This window comes from Lolium rigidum, chromosome 7 (genome assembly GCF_022539505.1).
Source record: "Lolium rigidum isolate FL_2022 chromosome 7, APGP_CSIRO_Lrig_0.1, whole genome shotgun sequence".
Classification (NCBI taxonomy): domain Eukaryota; kingdom Viridiplantae; phylum Streptophyta; class Magnoliopsida; order Poales; family Poaceae; genus Lolium; species Lolium rigidum.
In genome coordinates this window covers 295,931,404-295,950,645 of record NC_061514.1, presented here as the reverse complement: position 1 = coordinate 295,950,645, position 19,242 = coordinate 295,931,404, and the positions used below count along the sequence as shown (strand labels likewise).

The 19,242-nt window shown below is 43.4% G+C and overlaps 1 long non-coding RNA gene and 1 other non-coding gene across 2 annotated transcripts; both read left to right on the top strand.

Annotated features, from left to right (window-relative positions):
- Positions 1 to 448: 448 nt before the first annotated feature.
- LOC124670424 lies at positions 449 to 1,026 on the top strand. Its single transcript, XR_006992521.1, has 3 exons — positions 449 to 577; positions 807 to 902; positions 994 to 1,026. It is a non-coding gene; the product is annotated as an uncharacterized LOC124670424 (long non-coding RNA).
- Positions 996 to 1,098, top strand: LOC124679998. Its single transcript, XR_006995405.1, has one exon. It is a non-coding gene; the product is annotated as a small nucleolar RNA snoR103 (small nucleolar RNA).
- Positions 1,099 to 19,242: the final 18,144 nt, after the last annotated feature.

Sequence of the window (19,242 nt, the reverse complement as noted above, 5' to 3'; positions counted from 1 at the left end):
CACGCTATATAACTACTGTTTCGATCACATATATCTGCAGTCAGTAACCTCGTGCAGTATTAGCTTCAATTCACCTCCTTTCATTTATTCTTCTTCTTCTTCTTTCTATTGCTCCAGAAGAATAAACGAATCCACTATATTTTGTTTGTTGCATTCACCACATTACATATCAGGTGCTAATGGGTTCTACGTGTTCTAAAAAGGGGCAATTGCTTTGGTTTAGGTCATTTACTTGGAGTGCCAGTAGATGCAAATCAAAAATATTACACAAGCCTGCTTCTTTTCCTAACTGCTGTTGTAGTATGGTTAGATACCCGTGCTTGTGTATATGAGAGTTTGTGTATTTGTTGAATTCTCCTCTAGATTAAAATCGATGGAACCATGAAAATGATCACAAGGATGCAACAACATTATTTGACATAGAAAACATTACATGGAAGTTCGGGAATACATATGCTAAAGTTTCTTTGTGTTTTTATTGGCAGTCTGAACTGATATTGGGGACTTCAAAGCTTGCAATTATGCCCTATATATGTACCTGGACAAGACCTCCAATTCGTGACCTCCAACCAATTCAGTAAGTTGCACACTCACATATCCTTGCGGAGGTAAAGGTGCATGTGATTGTAAGTTTGTTTGAACTGTCAAAGGGATCAGGTGTCAGATGTCTGCAACGATATATCTATTTGCCCAGTTGAAAATAACTTGAAATCTGTAACCGCAATACCTGACAATTTAGTGTTAACATAATTTTGGGGAATGGTTACCATCAATTTGAAAACTAGTATTCTTTCATTTATCCACAGGTGAGCTATGTCAGAAATGAATATGAGTGAGGAGTGTTAGATGGACTGAAGAATTATCTATTGGCTGATTTAGCATTCGTTTAATGTACAACATGGGTAAAGTAGATTGCTAATTATGTTACAGATAATTCTATAATAATCAACTTACTTCTCTTATAGATAACAGTGTATCAACATTCTTTGCCAGGCACTCGAGTTGTGTTTTCCTGTAAATATGGACAAAGAGTAATGTTGATGGAATTTAGGTGAGTTATGTGAGTCATACATGTTCAGAAATTACTATTACACATGCATTCTTGGAAATGAGAAACAGTCAAAATATATTTCTGAACTACCGGTTTTATCACTTTCTAATGAGCACTTTCATTGGGAAACTCAAAACTGCATATCATCTTATTTTCAGATGTCCTACAACTCGTCCGCATTTGGTCCGTGATAGGGGAGTTGCTAGATTGGCCGTCCCATCTTCAATTCAGTAACTTCGTGCCTAGGTGCGTCACGGCAAATCTGAATTGTTTTTTCTCTGTTGTGGAGTTGATGTTGGTTGGTGGTCTCTTTGGACCATCAGAAATGCCTCTTGGTTTTCGAAAAGAAAATGGTGAGAAACCCAACTGACAGTTATGATTGTCCTCTTGACCTCCGTGATGATATGACCAAGTTTACATCACATGCTTTGGACCGAACTAAATTCTGAATACAATTCTTTTTTACAACAGCTGATCCTATCCTGAAATGTTGGCAGTTCCATGGGGTTTGACTTCAAAGACACCAGCTGATGTATGCTGTCTCACCAGCCTGTAGACTCCTGCTATCCCGAGCACACAAGTTTGTAGACTGCTGCTATCCTGAGCACACAAGTTTGGAACTAGACCTCAACGATACTCGCCTCGTATGACTATACCGAAACAACTCAAAATCTCCATGTGCATGACATGAAGTTCGTACTTGTTTTGTTCATACATCTTTATAGCTTCCCATCTAAGTTCAAAACCTCTTCTTTTGTTGCATCTATTTAATTGTTTTCAAATAAAATTATATGTGTTATATTGTTATCAATGTCACTCATATGGCCTTGAGAAAATAAATAAAATACTAGACTGCAATAATGATTGATTATTTACTTCTAGACATCCTTTTATGTGGCATTCAAAGACATTTTAATTTATCATATAAGAGGGATCGAGGCCTGGTTAGAAACCAATTGCGTTTTTGTAGTCGGTCTCGTTTGAAATGGATAAGGGACCAACCACTGATATGCTAAATATTAGTGGCTTCGTTAACAGTTCTTTATTTTTTAAATAGGTCTGATACACCAAAAAATTATTAGTGGCATATGTATTCATGTATAATTAAGCTAAATGAATGAATTATTAGGACGACAAAATGTACCCTAAGCAAATTAAATCAACCAATTTGGTATCTTCCAGGCTTCCACTGGTTTCCTTTTCCTGGAGATATTAGTAGTTGGTCTGCTTAAATGGTTCTGTAATGTGTTTCACCATTTAGGTTTAGAATGTTGACCCTCTAAAAATAGTAGAGTATACTAATATATGCCAGGGATACAGATGAGGGCCATATAAAGTACTCTGAGATTGAGGAAGCATGTGGATTTAAAAGGTCCATTTTTACTCTAATCTTCTTTGAATGCTATGGCAAGATTTTTACAAAATATTTCCAAAACTTATAAGGTATATTAAGGTAAAATTAGCAACTAATAGATATTATTGCACCGTGGTCATGTATATAGTTTAGCCAATACATATATTCACAGGCCTGGGTGAGTGGGTATTGGAAGCTAAAACTATGACAGGAAGTCATATGGGTGAACGTCTGTACATACCTAGAATTGTGCTGAATGCACCATCTACAAAATGGCCTTTCACGCTGCTGCGCCGGGGAAGTACCCAATCTGATTTTGCTATCCAATGATAATTTACAAAATTCAGGGTCCAAAGCTTGATAAGGTTGGCATCTATTTGTCAAAGACTATGTATTTGCACGGTCAGTACTATGTTGCCCCTCTCATGCTCTTGCCTTCTTGATATATGCATTTTGTATATTCAGTTGATTAATATTGTTCTTGATTGTTTCTTTTAACCAGGGTTCACTCTACTGAAAGCACCAAGCTTCCTGCTCTTGCGTTGGGATTTTTGATGCCAAAATGCTTAAGATAGCTGAGTCTGAAGTGCAAGTTTTTCCATTAGTTTATGTATAATTACATGGAGCTGTTTCATGTGTAACGCTTCAGCTTGAGCATGTCGATTTGGCCCAGTAGGTGTGTCAACTATTGAATTTATGAACATGCTACGGCTGTTTTATCTATATTTTCTACTCCAGTAGCCATTTCCATGCTATGCTATAGTCAGCCCTCTGCTTTCTATACTTCATGTTGTATATAGCTAGCTGCACTCATATATCGTTTCAATCAGTTTACTCGACAATGACATGACTATGGTCTCTGTGAAATTAGTTTTTTTCCTTTGCTTTTCTAAATTTTATTTATTTGTCAGACTACCGAAGATAAGCTTTAGCAGGTTAGGCAAACTAGGATAGAATTCATAATTTCTTTCTGTAACTTATACACTTAATTTTCTTCAGTACAAAAATTTCAGTTAACATGTGCACAGAACGCTTTAGTTATAACAAACACGAATAGCAGCATGGAATTGTTTTTCTACATGCAACATGGAATTATTTGTGTACTGTCGGAATAACTCTGATACTATCTAGCTTTCACTGCATATCTCAACATATATCGCTTCATAGTACATACGGAAGAAAGAAAACGTACCAGGAAGTGCCAAACCAGTTCGCATCCGCTCGAGCAGTCCTATTGACTACTAGACCATAAAAGCGCGCGTTGCCGCGCCCGTCCATCTTATATAAGAAAATAAATAGTAGAAATATTTGACAAATTTAGAACTGAATTAGCATAATAACATCTGTGAAATGCACACCTTGCTAGGCCCATACATTTGTAGAAAGAGCAAAAAATATTTATGAAGTATTGCATAAACTTAAGCATAAAATTACATGAAGCGGTAAACACATATACATGCATATAAAGGGGGGAACATACAAAGATGAACCGTCATACAACTTTTTTTATACAACAACAGGGATCGTTTGTTAATTTTGAGGGTAAGATTCAGCTTTATTACGATCACAGAACGTGTATTCTGCACCTTACAATTGGAAACTCTCGGGATAAAAAATCAGTAAGAGGAAAACAACCTACTAACTTAGCTCGTGAATGTTTGGTTCTCTCCTGCATTGGTTGATATCGAACCTGGAGAATCAAGTTTTGAGCTGTACTTTCACATCTTCTAATCGCAGACTTTGTGCTGCGAATCTATTTCATAGCAGACTTTGATTGTCTGAAATTCATCAGCTAGCCCAACAACTTCATTAGCGCAGACATTTCAGATCAGAAGGCATCTTGGAACCTTTCATTCCTACTATAGAGCAGCTACAACCTATTCCTTATCGTCATCGCAATTACACCCCAACCTGCCAAGGCATCCCTAGGAATGTAAGAGCCACTTACGTTAAATTTGAACGTCCATCAGCCACGGCTTTCACTGTTATCATCCTTTTGCATTCTTCTTGAAAAATTCTAGGTACTCGATTGAATAGCAGACCATCTTATGCATCACTTCATGTGTTGACATTGGTGTATCATCCCCTTGAATCTTGTTTCTTTTATTCCACTGGTGCCACCAGGAAAGACCTTAAAACATGTTAGTTCTGGCAATTTCCTGATTATATGCACGGTAGCCCATATCAATTGCATCTTTGCTAGCTCAGGTCTGCATTGATCAGTACAGAGTCCTCACCATGTTTCAGGTTTACACGCAGAGTCGGGAAATTGTGCGCTACTCTGTGAGCAAACATGAAGAATTTGGAAGGCCAAGACAACCTAGACGCAGCACCAGAAGCTGTCATCAAAGAATTCAATATTTTGCGGATTAATTGAGCTACTTCCTGCATGCAGCCCATGGTACTAATTTTGCAACTAAACCTGAATCTTGTAGGCTTGTTTAACAGAGTGTAGACCTTTGCTATTCTATTCAACTGCCACACCACCAAATCACCAGCTATTTTGGTATCTGAAGAATTCTATTCGCATCATCCTCTCAAAAGGTAACTGAAAAATTAGAAGGTCAAGGATCTTGCAAATAGGAGGATCACAATATACCCTGTTTCGTTTTTAGGCTAACAATAATAGTATGGTAGCTCCATTTATTGGGAAATTATAAAAAAAAAAAATCTATGCATCATTTGGCAGGACGATACTTTTCAAAAGGATCTGGAACTTGATGGTTTATTTATAACCTCTGTAGATTGTTTGAAATGTGATTTTGGGACTCCTTGATTTCTAGAACAAAGTCTGGATAACCACACACATGAAGGATCAGGCCCAAAATATACCTTGAGAGAGTAAAAACAAATTGTATGATCATCATTATCCAAGCAATGTTCCTTAATTATATGAACTTTCACCAGCATAACGCCCTTTCACATCACTGATCCCTAGAAAAGAATGATAGTTTTACGAGACCTGAGCATATAACTCTATGGAATCAAAATAATATATTCACCCGCGAAAAGAAAAAAAGGTATCCAGAACAGAATAATATATTCCGAGAAAGCAAAAACGAGAACACAATAATATTGCTTTGACTAAAATCAAAATAAACTGCATGGTACCTAGCAATGGATGTGGTGTTCTAATCCATCAATATGAGTATACATAATCTGCAAATGATTAAGGAAAATAACAATTAAATGAACTCATTACTTTTTCCTACATCAATCAAGTAATTCAATGGAATAGTTAAAGCCAAATACTTCATGCTTTCAGACAAAGGTATGAAATGGAATCACAAGGGTAGCTATGGATGTCCATATCAAAACAAATTAACTTCAGCAATTAGTATTGAATAATTGGATGTAACATATAGTTGCAAGTAGTGATGTTTGTTTGTGATATAAGCACGACCGAGTCCATCACCTAGGGAAAGAGTTAACTGAGCCATGCATAGGAGATCACATTGACTTGTAGCTGGCATTTTCCACTTTGCACACATCTAAAGGATGCAAGCAAAATCTTCATATTTTGCTCTTGGCTTTCATACATGATAAATCTCTCGCGCATGAATAAGTCCTCCACTGCACGTCCACTAAAATGATAATAACCCATTTTTATACCACAAATAAAATCAAAAAAAAATTATTTACTACTAAGGTCTCAAGCATTTTCTTTTGCCTGTAATAATGAAAAACTAACTACACTACACACAAGCAGGACCCAAGAGGTCAAACCTGCTTCTAGAAACAACTTTTATTAATATTGAACAAACATACTACCGTCTTCAAACTCAGATCAGGGACACGAAATATAAAGTATGTAAGGAGACAAAATCAGTTCAGGGACACGAACTCATCAATTCGAGGCTGAAAAAGGTGATACGTACCGTCTTCAAACTAAATGACTTGAAGGGGGTCCTTGGGTACAGACAACTCCTAAGAAAAACACATGTGCACAAATAAGAAAATACATCTCATCGATTAAGGTTTAGAGGAAGGAGGAGGAAAAGGGGGGCTTCTGCAGAAATAGAAGACAAGAGGACCATGGCCAGTGGCGACGGTAGCACAACATCTCTCCGTTCCCATCCCATTTCATAGGGTTAGTCGACCTGTTGGGAAGAAAACAAAATAAGGGCTAAAGTTATTGGGCTATCAGCCCCTGAGAAGTCTTTTCAGCCCGGTTGACCACGGAACGCCTAACTCGGCCTGCGGAGTAGCAGCCCAGCAATGTGTGTCGGCCCTTTTGACGGGAATCGCTGATGGGAAATGGTCTAGCCATGCTTCGGTCACGTTGGACAATCCTGAGCGTTCAAAAGCTGTATCTAACGGTTCAAAGCCTCAAATCGCTGTGTGAGGTCGTAGGTAGTTGCGTTATACTGTTACTCAATTTGTCTCATGCGGCTCTCCATACGCCGATGCCTGGTACCAATGAGACACTCCTCGTCGCTCAGGAACACGCCGGCTAGGTCGTCGACGCCGGCCGGCTGGATCTTGGCTTGCGGCAGAGCCCCATCGCCGTAAATGCCAAGAGAATTGCCACGGCCGGCAGAAGGAAGGTGCGAGGCTGGCCGGCCGGTAACACAAGGCGCGCGGAGCACAACAACGGCTTGACCCGCGCGCCGGCTAGCACGGCAAAGGATGAAGCGAGGCGGTGGCCGTGCATCGATCATCGGCGGTGGCGCCTCATGTCTCCTTGGTGCTTCATTCATTTCAGTCTCCAGTTACTTTGGTCGCCGGTGGTGACCACTTGCTCTGTCCACTTAGTTCTTTTTTTTTACCTCTTCAGCTTTTAGCAGCTTTAGAAGAAGAAGAAAATGGTAGGAAGCTAAAACTATGTTCAGTAACTTTTCATTCAACGGCTTAATTGTTTGGCTAATTGTTTGTATTGTGTTACTGCATAAATAGTTGCCTTTGTTACCTGGATACAGATCTTATTTTATGATTTAATATGAGGGATTATCCATACTTGTGAAGTAGTTGACGAGCATGGCTATAGAAATTGCCGAAGGAGACATATAGAAGTTGTATCGTACCACTTTGACAATGTTTTTGAAATTGAAGGTGAAGAAGAGGTGTCGAGCAATTGAAAGAATTCTTGGAGGATCTAGAGATAGTTTCATGCAGCGGCCTAAGGAGCGGCCTAAGGAGATTTTGTTAGAAACGAATATTTTTTTGTTGGTGTCATGGCTTGTGATAACCAATGATTTTAAATTAACACGAGAGATATACCTATAAGTAGTATTGATTTTTTAATGATTATAATTTATAATATCTCTAAATTTTTTGTTTTTTTTTTCATAAATGCATTATGAATTATATATGTGTGTTGTGAAATAAAATTTGAGGATCCGTGGCAACGCACGGGCATTTTAACTATCAATACATACACACCAATATAGATTCCAACAACAAACATTTCCAATCTAGGTTCCATGTCTAAATCGAATTAAATCGGAGCAAATCTTGGATGAATCGAAGGGGAACGAAGGGGAATACCTTGAGGATTGTATGGGGATGGATTTGGCCGGCCAGATCTGTCCAATCCGTGGAGGATTTGGTGGGGGGCGGAGGAGAGGCGGCCGGCGGCGGCAGTTGGAGGAGAGAAAGAAAGAAGAGAAAGAGAGGGTCGGGCTGGGGCGGGCGCGGGCGTGGGCGCCACACTTAAGTGGATGTGTGGCGCCCGTGGCATCGGCGCCACACATGCTAGTGTGGCGCCCGTGGCATCGGCGCCACACGTAGAGCCTCGCCAAAACGGCTAAGTCCCAGACATCCGGAGCCCCTGGATGTTTTCGACCCAACAGGTGATATAAGTTGGCATGTGTGGCGCCGATGGGAGGGGCGCCACACATGCTGCCACGTCGGATCGGCGGACCAGCTCAGCGTCGAGGGCGCCACGTCGGCTAGGCACAAAAGGGTTAGATGGGTGAAATAACTTCAGCGGAGGGTCAGTCTGTGCTTTTCTTTCACTTTTGGGTTATTTTTGTGCAAGATCGCGTTCTGTTTGCTATCGACCGTTCATTTTGCTTGTGAATCATGCCGTCCTGAAAGGTGAACTTTGTTCCTATGTCTTCCTGTGACGTCTAATCATGCATGTTACCTTCCGTCAAGAGATCGTCTGAGAGTTAGAAATCTACAAGAGAGAGGAAAACAAAAGGGCTATATAAATTCCCAATTTTTATTAAGTGCCTGGGCACGGTTTTGTCTTAGCCAGTGCTCCTTTTCCTCTCGATACGCATGAGGCTGTCGGTGGGAATAGTCAGTTGGGGCCCACCACCACCGTTATCTTCTGCTGGACTTTCTCCATACTTTCCGCTGCGTACCGATGCATCTCCACGAGCCCGATGCCGCCGGCCGCCACCTCCACGGGCGCGCCGCCGCCTGCCGCTAGCTTCGCGAGCGCGCCTCCGCCGGCCGCCACCTCCACCAACACCTCCGCCCGTCGGGAACGGCCCTCGCCTCGCCTTCTGGTGCGCCGCCGCCGTCCGGGACTCCACCAGCGCCGTCGCCCGTCGGGAAGGGACTTCGCCTCGCTGTCAGGCGTGCCGCCGCCGGCCGCCACCTCCACCAGCGCCGTCGCCCGTCGGGAGTGAAGGGACTTCGTCTCGCCCTCGGGCGCGCCGCTGATCCCCCTCAACTGGCGCCATCGGGAAGGACGAGCCAGCGCGCCGCTGATCCCCCTCAACTGGCGCCGCCGGGAAGGACGAGCCAGCACGCTGCTGTAGAAAAGGAAGAAAAGATACGGAGTACATCACCAGCGCGCTGTTGTTCGCTGGCACCGTTCCTCTCCCCGTCTCCTCCCAGGCTTCCTCACTTCTACATCCAGAAACATCAAAGGATGTAACAAAAGTATGCTCCCTACAATTTTAGTAGTATTTTTTTTTAAGCTAGATATATTTTTCGATTTTTTTTACATCCCAAATGATGGCAGTAGTGATGTATTTTTCTTCCTTTTCTACATCCAGGATTTGGTTCATCCCAGGTTTAGATGTAAGAATAGTAGGTTCACTCCACTATTTTACATCCCGAATAATTGCAGTGCTAGATGTATTTTCTTTCTTTTTTCTACATCCAGATCCAAAACCGTAACTTGTTCAGGTCGAGGGTAGAATAGAAGAAGCTGACAAATGCGTTTTTTTTTTGCGTAAATTTGCAACCACGTGATGTATTTATTTTACGCGATTAATCTTTATATTTTTTCTCTGAATAAACTTGGGACGGAACCGCAGTGGGAAATCGCTGATTTCGCACGTCTCCAGTTTCAAGTGCAGCAGCCATCCCAGACGGAAAGGAGGATATAAAACTTTCTATTTTTAGAAAGTGGAGAATGTTAGACTAGTTTATTTCTATTTTTGGGTGGGGCACTCCATAAGACTAACCAGTGCTAGGGCACTGTGTAGAAACGTCCATATAAATTCTAAAAAAAAGGACTATATAGCCCCCGACCAGCAACCACTACCCAGCACACGGTTGTGAAAAATAGAGAAAGTGCATGACATGACCCCAATTATTGGGAGAACAAAAAAACACTCATGCATGTAACCAGCACCACATCGAAAAAAACGAGTACGTACACCGGTTGGCGGTTGCATGCATGCAAGGATTTTTATGCAGCAACACGCACAGCCACCTGAGATCGAAAATGACGTACGGTTAGTACAGAAAATATGTTGAGGTCTCCCTTTCCATGTCCTCTAGCTGTTCAGACATCGAGCATCTGAATGTTCGTGCAGCTACCTTCTAATTTTTCAGAAAGAGCTAAATTGAGTTCGTTGCAGACATGGATGCACATGTATGCATGCTTATCTTGCTAGCTAGCCGTTGTTTGTGAAAACGTGTATAGTAGGGTAGAGTAATTGGGGGTAATGCCTTGCCTCGTACGGGCGGCTGTAACCTCTTTATATATGAAAGATACAAGGGTACAGATACATGGTATATACGTATACAACTATACATACTAGAAGTATACATGTAGTTTATCACCCTCCCTCAATCTCAGCCGAGCTATGAAGGTTGAGATTGCGCCTACAAGACTGGAATAATGGTAATGTAGAGGCTTAGTAAATATATCAGCTAACTGATCCTTGGAGGAGATAAACTTAATTTGGAGTAACTTCTGAGCAACCCTTTCTCGCACAAAATGATAATCCACCTCAATATGCTTTGTACGAGCATGAAAGACCGGATTTGAAGAGAGATACATTGCTCCAATATTGTCACACCATAGAATAGGTGGACGACTCTGAGAAACACCAAGTTCTCCAAGAAGTGCTTGTACCCAAATGAGTTCAGCAGTGGCATTAGCTATTGCTTTATATTCAGATTCTGTACTTGAGCGAGAGACAGTAGCCTGCTTTCTAGCACTCCAAGTGATGAGATTACCACCATAGAAGATAGCATAGCCCCCGGTTGATCGCCGATCATCAGAGTTGCCAGCCCAATCCGCATCAGAAAAAGCAGACAGGAGGTCAGGAGACATAGTAGGACGTCGCAACTGTAAGCCATCAGATAATGTAGCCTGAACATAGCGAAGAATGCGCTTAACTGCTGACCAATGTGTACACCGAGGGGCATGAAGATATTGACACACCTTATTCACCGCAAAAGATATGTCAGGGCGCGTCATGGTAAGGTACTGCAGACCACCAACAATACTGCGATACCTGGTAGATTCCTCGTCAGAAAGAGGAGTGCCATCAGTAGAAGATAGTTTCTCAGAAGAGATCATCGGTGTAGAAGATGGACCACACTTCAAGAGGCCAGCACGCCGTAACAACTCTGAGGCATACTTACGCTGAGTGAGAAGAAGACCACCATCCGATGACTGAACCTCAATACCAAGAAAGTAGTGTAGCTTGCCAAGGTCCTTAAGAGCAAATGAGCTGCGCAACTGATGAATAAGGCGGCCAATAGCAGCGTCTGAAGAGCTGACCACAATAATATCATCCACATAAATCAGAAGATAAAGTGTAATGTCAGGTCGCCGCAGGATGAAGAGAGAAGTGTCAGCCGTGGAGGATGTAAACCCAAGACCACCAAGTACAGTGCTAAGGCGTGCATGCCATGCCCGAGGAGCTTGTTTTAGTCCATAAAGGGCCTTATCAAGACGACACAAGTAATGTGGCTGACTACCATCTTCAAAACCAGGAGGCTGACGCATGAAAACTTCTTCCTCAAGAACTCCATGCAAAAAGGCATTCTGTATGTCCAACTGACGAAGATGCCAACCATGAGTAAGAGCCATCGATAACAATAAGCGAATAGTAGTAGGCTTGACAACTGGACAGAAAGTGTCTTCGTAATCAAGACCATATCGTTGTTTAAAACCCTTTGCAACAAGACGTGCTTTGTACCGCTCAATAGAGCCATCAGATTTTTGCTTCACCTTAAACACCCATTTGGAGTCAATGATATTCACACCCGGAACTGGAGGGACTAGGCACCACGTCTTGTTGGCTTGGAGAGCCGAGAATTCGGCTTCCATGGCATCACGCCAATGAGGACAAGCCATAGCTTCACGACAATCACGGGGCTCTGTCAAAGCAAGATCAGCTGTATGTGCCAAACGGAGTGTAGACCAAGCAATTGTACCATCTGTACGTTGCTTCGGATTGCGTATACCACGCTGCAGTCGTGTTGTAACTCCACCTGGGACGTGTACTGGTGCTGGTGACAGTGAATTAAGCAGCATGCAGTATCGGCGAGGAAGCAACTGGGTCAAGTGTTGGAGTGGAAGTTGAGACAGGAGTCACGCTCTCCATGCGGAGCAGTCTGCTCGGTCCAGATGAAGATGGACTGCTCGCAAGTGGGCTGCAAGGACGCACGCGCTGTGGCGTGACAAAATCACTAGCGTCAGCAGATTGGCCAGCATGCAGCTGTAGCTGCTCACCATGCATATTCACGTCAGGCTTGTGATTGACATCCCCAGCTATTGGAACATCATCAAGTAATTCCAGCCGTGCACCTTGATGGTTACCTGCACCATGGTTAGCTAAGAGCATAGGGGTATATGCAGCATCATCAAATTGGTCAGAACGAAGAGGAATTGTGGAGGAATTTGGTGGAGTGGAAATGGATGGTAGTTGTGAAAAAGGAAACACGTTCTCGTCAAAGACTACATCACGAGAAATATAAATACGATTTGTAGGAACATGGAGACATTTATAACCTTTGTGTAGTGAGCTATAGCCAAGGAAGACACATTTTTTTGGAGCGAAATTCAAGTTTGTGTTTGTTGTAGGGGCGAAGGTGAGGCCAACAAGCACACCCAAAAACCTTAAAAAAGGTATAATCAGGAACTTCGCCTAAGAGACGTTCAATGGGAGTTTGCATGGAAATAACACGACTAGGAAGCCTATTTATGAGAAAGCATGCAGTGGAGAACGCATCACTCCAAAAACGATATGGAACGGAGGCATGTGCAAGAAGAGTTAAACCGGTTTCAACTATGTGTCGATGTTTACGTTCAGCAGTGCCATTTTGTTGATGTGTATGGGGGCAAGACACGCGATGAGAGATACCAATGTCCTGGAAAAACTTATTAAGTCTATGATATTCGCCTCCCCAATCAGTTTGTACATGTAGTATCTTTCTACTCAAAAGGCGTTCAACATGTTGTTGAAACTGAAGAAATATATGGAAGACATCAGATTTACGCTTAAGGAGATAAAGCCATGTAAAACGACTATAAGCATCCACAAAGCTAACATAATATTCATGTCCACTAACAGAAGTTTGGGCAGGACCCCAAACATCAGAAAAAATGATCTCAAGTGGTGATGTAGTAACACGAGTAGAAAGAGAAAAGGGCAACTGGTGACTTTTGCCTTGCTGACACGCATCACAAATTACATCTTTATTAACTGACTCTGATGGAAGTTCATGACGATGTAAAATATGCTGGACTATCTGAGTAGCTGGATGACCTAAACGCGAGTGCCACCTCGAACGTGACACCTTGACACTGCTGAAAACATGCTTGAACGCAGAAGACACATCAAGATTATAGAGACCTCCACGGCATCCCCCTCTAAGAAGAACCTCCCTCGTATCTCGATCCTTAACAAAGAAATACCAAGGGTGAAACTCAAAGAAAACATTATTGTCAAGAGAGAACTTTTTAACAGATAAAAGATTGCGAGTGACAGATGGTACGTGGAGGACATCTTTTAAGTGTAGTGGGTGATGAGTTGTAGGAAGAGTAGAATGACCAACATGAGTAATGCGCATACCTGCTCCATTAGCTGTGTGAACATGATCCTTGCCATTGTATGGTTCCTTCATATCAAGCTTGTCGAGCTCATTAGTGAGGTGATCCGTCGCGCCGGTGTCAGCATACCAGCTAGGATCCACGGGAAAGGATGAAGTAGACCCGTGGTGAGTAGTCACGGAGAAAGCAGCCACTTGTTTCTCCATATAGCGTCCATCATTCCCGGCACCGAGGAAATTGCGATTAAAGCGCTTGAAACAACAGGAGGCAACATGCCCCACTTTCTCACATATCTGACACGTAGGTCCAGTGCCATTGCCACCACCAGTAGGGGCTCGACGGTCACTGGAACCACCATAGCTAGTGTTTGGCGATGAAGAGTAGTTTCCCGGCTTGGAGTATGCCGGTTTGCCCTGCTGCCTAGGGTCGGCCCTGTAGTTTTGCTGATAGCTTGGTTTACTGCCTTGAGGTGGAGTCCTGGAACCTGCATAATTGGCCGACATGTGCATGTCAGCATTAACTTCTGCCTTCCTCTCATCCATACGCTGTTCAGTGGCTAACATCTGCGCATATATATCTCGAAGAGGCATTGGATCGGTAAGTGAACGCGCTGACACAAGCTGCACCAGTGAATCGTAATCCTCGTTCAGTCCATGCATCAGGTAGCCGGTGAACTCTGCTGTGGTTAGAGGCTGTCCAATGGACATTAAGGTATCAGCTAATGTTTTCACCTTGTTGTAGTAAGCAGCAACAGAGGTGTCAAGCTTTTTGCACTTTTGAAGAGCACCATGGATCTGCATTGACCGAGCGGTAGACTGTGATGCAAAGCTTGCCTCAAGAGTGCTCCATGCGTCATGTGAGGAAGAGGCAAAGAGGATGAGTCCCTGGATTTCTTCAGTCGAGGTAGACATGATCGCTGAAAGTATTGCAGCATCCTGTTGATGCCAGGCAGTAAACTCTGGGTTGTACATCAGGGGAGGAGCTTTGGCATCAGTAGCCACCTGTGGATTCGGGACAGAATCTGACGGACACGGAAACGTACCATCGACGAAGCCGGTCAGCAGATGGCTCCGTAGGACCGTCGTCACCTGAGCTTTCCAGTATAGGTAGTTCCCAGGATTGAGGCGGATTGTGATCATAGGTGCAAAGTTGAAGGGGCCGGACGAGCCGCCTGACGACGAGGAAGAGCCGCCGCCGAAATTGAGTGTAGGGTTGGAGAGCTTGGACGTGGTAGACTTAGAGCCTACCGAGGACATGGACGACGGCGAGAAATTCGCCATCGCGTCGCAGCGGAGAAGAAGATGCCGAACGGATCTAGGTTTGCGCCGCCGGCTCTGATACCATGAAAACGTGTATAGTAGGGTAGAGTAATTGGGGGTAATGCCTTGCCTCGTACGGGCGGCTGTAACCTCTTTATATATGAAAGATACAAGGGTACAGATACATGGTATATACGTATACAACTATACAGACTAGAAGTATACATGTAGTTTATCAGTTTGCACGCATGCAGATGCAGCAATAGATACGTAGTAGTAGAGTGAGTCTCAGAGTTAATTAATACTCCCCCCAGTTCCATAATTATTTTTGCCATGATTGTAGTATTAGTTTAAATTTGAACTAATTAAAACCACGACAAGAATTGTAATGGATGGAGTAGTACTCATCCTGTTCGCAATTACCTTGTGTTCTGGGTTTAGTCAAAGTAAAAAAATTGAACAAATATTTAGAAAGAATATCAACATCTATAATATTGAATTTGTTGTATCAGAATCATAGTAAAGTATACTTTTAACTTATCTGCATTTGATATTATGAATGTTGATATTTTTTCTTCTATTTTTATTATAATTTTGACTTTGACTAAGTCCATAAGGTGCGGTAATTCTGAATGGAAGGAGTATAGTACACAAGATGAGCCGGCGGAAAACCAATGGTGGTGGAGAGAGAACGGATTGAATGGCAATGTTTATATCTCTGGTTATTATTTTGTTGGTGGTTCTCTAAGTCCCCATACTTATACCGACCGATCAATTGCTTATTGCTAGTTTGGGCTGCAGAGAAATGATGCAGATTGTAGCAAGTAGTGTTCATGGCGTTGAGCTAGAGATGTGAAAGAAAAGGTAGATTGAGTTGTTGTTGGTCAAATTTTGGATGGTGAGGTTGTGGAACTGCATGCTTTAGCCAATGCAACCAAAAGACCGATCCGATAAAAGAGACTAGACAATTATATTCAACACCTTCCCTCGTGTCTAGGCCAGTGTGCCTTTTTTTAGATCTCGCACCGGTCTTATACGTGTATCCTTGTATTTTTTAGGGAGGCCGAAAATATTTATTTAAAATACTGTGTTGGCTAGGATTGTAACCCATGAACTTGTAACTCTGATACCATGTGAAATTTGCATGCTCTAGCTAGTGCAACCAAAAGACCGATCGGATAGAAGTGACTAGAAAATTATATTAATTCAATAGAGGTAACATGAAAGGTGACTTCTTTCCTACTCTCCTAGCATGGATATATAACTGCCGGTCATCAGTGTGATATTATTAAATCCAAGACTCTACTCACTCAACCAAAAATGAGAGTAAAATGTTCTGAATCCGGTGATCGTTACACATGGCATGTTTGTCGAACATGCAAAACATGCACCTTTTGATTGGGTTGTTGAAGCCTACCTAGATATCAATACTGAGTTCATACTGTGAAAAGTAGGAGAAAATCCCATGAACAGAAAACAAATATTGGGAAAAGGACCCCTTTATGTAGTCTTTGCTGCTTCTCTAAGCGCCCTACTTTGTAGGTAGTCAGGGTAGCGAGACTTTGTTGCTAGCTTGGACTTTGTGAACAGCAAGAAACATTGCCGAGTATAGCAAGGACGGGTGACGATGGACGAGATGAAAGCTAGAAAGGCAACGGTGCGTTGGTAGTTTTTGGACACTTTTACGCGTGGGGGATTGGAGGTTGACTGCCCGCCAACTCACTAGCATGCAGGCAGGCAGCAACAAGCCAACGGCCGCTAACCGCCGTCGGATCGATTCGCTAACATAATTAAAAAGCTTGAACTCGACGAGTGCGACGTATGGCTAACTGTTTGATCGACCAATGCATGTCATGCGTGATACGTGCGTGCTAGCTAGCTGGGTCATCGATGATCACTAACGGTCACCCGCGTAACCACTGTGCTAGCTGTAGGTGAGAGTACTGTCACCTAGCTAGAACTTGGACGACTCTGAACGTCGGTTGTAAGTTCAGTTGCACAATCTACATCATGTTGGAGTTGGACACAGATCACATATTCACACTATGGTGGGCACTGGGCAGTACTACTATTACATTGACACAGGAGATTTTGAGTAGTTACATCATGTTCTCTCTGAGCTAGTTTGTGTTTAGACCATGTTAGACCATGCTGTCAGTCAGTCACAGGAATTACTTAGTCAGTCAGGCAGTCCGTCTCTCTGAGTAAACAAAAAACATAAGAGACAAAGGCATTAAGCTAAATATTATAAATTTATCTAAAGTTAGATATATGTAGACACTCACATCTGAATTGAACGAAACTTCGACATCCTTAGATATATGTTGTTATCATCAGAACCCAAGGTAGCTAGCCCCTCATGTCAAGCCGCTGATGAAACGAGGCGTGGTTCCCGTGAACAATATGCAGGGACAGTCTGATCCGATGGAGTCGAGTAGCTGTGTGGCGTGTTCGCGAAGATATATGCGCGTGTGTGGCTCCGTCGACCCGGCGTTAATTCCGGTTAATTGAAGTGGATTGCCACGCACTCATTGATCAGTCCTATATATGCATGATCATCCGCGATCCATCCATGAGCCAACAACGTGATGCGTATACGACAGATGGTGGCGAGTAAGGGCCTGTTTGGTTCCCGGAGTTTGGCAATTTGGCATGTGTTTGGTTCTTGCCACACTTTAGAGCTGCCACATATCACTATCCATATGGCCCACTTATCATAGAGTGAATTTTTGCCAAGTTTTGCCACACTTTGTGGCTTCCAAAATCCTAACCACACTTTTGTGGCTGCCACACTTGCCAAAATTAGACTTGGCAAAGTATGGCTGGGAACCAAACAGGCTCTAAGTTGTACGCCTACATCCCCTGACACAAGGGCCGGCCGCCGTTAGGGACGACCGCCTGCCTATGCGAACTGCCACCGGCATCGGCTGGTCAACCATTGCCCCCTGGATCCAACTCCAAGCATCCGTCCATATATCACGCGCTCGATCGGGCGTGTGTGTGTCGTCGGAAATTCCTTGGCTAAGAAAGAAAATATTCTCTCTGACCAATAATACTTGCCGCTCAAATGAGTGAAAAAAAACACTAAATTATATCTAGATTTATCCAATTCGGTGAAAACTATTATGAATCACATGTAGTACAGTACCACTTTTATGTCTATGGTATTTGTTGTTCAGTGAATGCTGAAATATCCAAGATAAACAAAACATATTAAGATATATAGATCTATCTAGAGATATTTAAAGGCACACGAACTCCATATCTATCTTTACTATTATATTCGAGTTGGTCGTAGGTCATACAACGCGTTTGGTGAAGGAGATTGGGAACATCTTGACCGTTCAATCTAATCTCACGGACTCCGCTTCATCCCTTCCTCCATCTAATTAGGAAACAATCTTAGACGTAGTATTAATCAATCCCGCACGCGCATTAAAATACTTGCCAAAAATTTCTCCATATCTATACTAGTATATTAGAGGATACACAAAGTGGAAACGAATGCACACTGCAACGCATCAAGCCAGTGACATATGAATCTACTAAAGCTTGCGGATTCAATTCAAAGGAGATTCAATTCAACGTATGGCTACCCACCAATGCCACAAACATGGTTTTCGGAATGCCCAAGTTATTGTCTAGATTGATCGAGTTCATTCATGTTTTCTAGTTAAAACTATAGTTATGTCCATGTGTTGTGTGAGAGTTAGAGCATCCCCACTCGTTGGCGCTCCCCACGCCCAAATCCGGCGAAATTTTCGTCCGGATTGGATGAAGTTTTGGCGTGGGGAGCGCTAGTTTCCCAGCCGCGTGCCCAGGCGAAGTCGACGATGCGAATTTAAAAAACGGAAACTTGACAAACTTCGGCTAAAATTCGGGTGAATATAGACTAAATTTAATGATATTTAGACTAAAACGGGCGGAGTTCATACATAGAGGCCGAACTCGACTATATTTCGAATTCGGCTAGGGGAATTCAAACGCTAATTTTAAAACACGGCGCTCTACATGCCCATCCGGCGGTAGAACACCGTGTAGTCGTCGCCGCCGTCGTCGGAGCCGTCGTCCTCGACCTTCGGCACCTTCGGCTGCGCGGCCTGGCTGCTTGCTGCCCCGGCCGGCGTCTCCCACCCCGGGGATGGCTTGTACCAGTCGTCGTCGGAGGACTCGAGGTCGACGACGGGGACAGCGACGCCGGATGGAGGTGTCGCAGGACGGCGGTACCGCGCGACATCATCGTTGGCGGTTGGAGCGGCGCGGGCGGCGAGTTGGCGTGCGGCGGCCAGGTCCAGCAGCCGCCGCTGCTGCTCCGCCTCCTGGCGCTGCCAGTCGCGCCTGGCACAGTCCAGTGCGGCGTCGTCCGCGCGCTTCTCCTCCT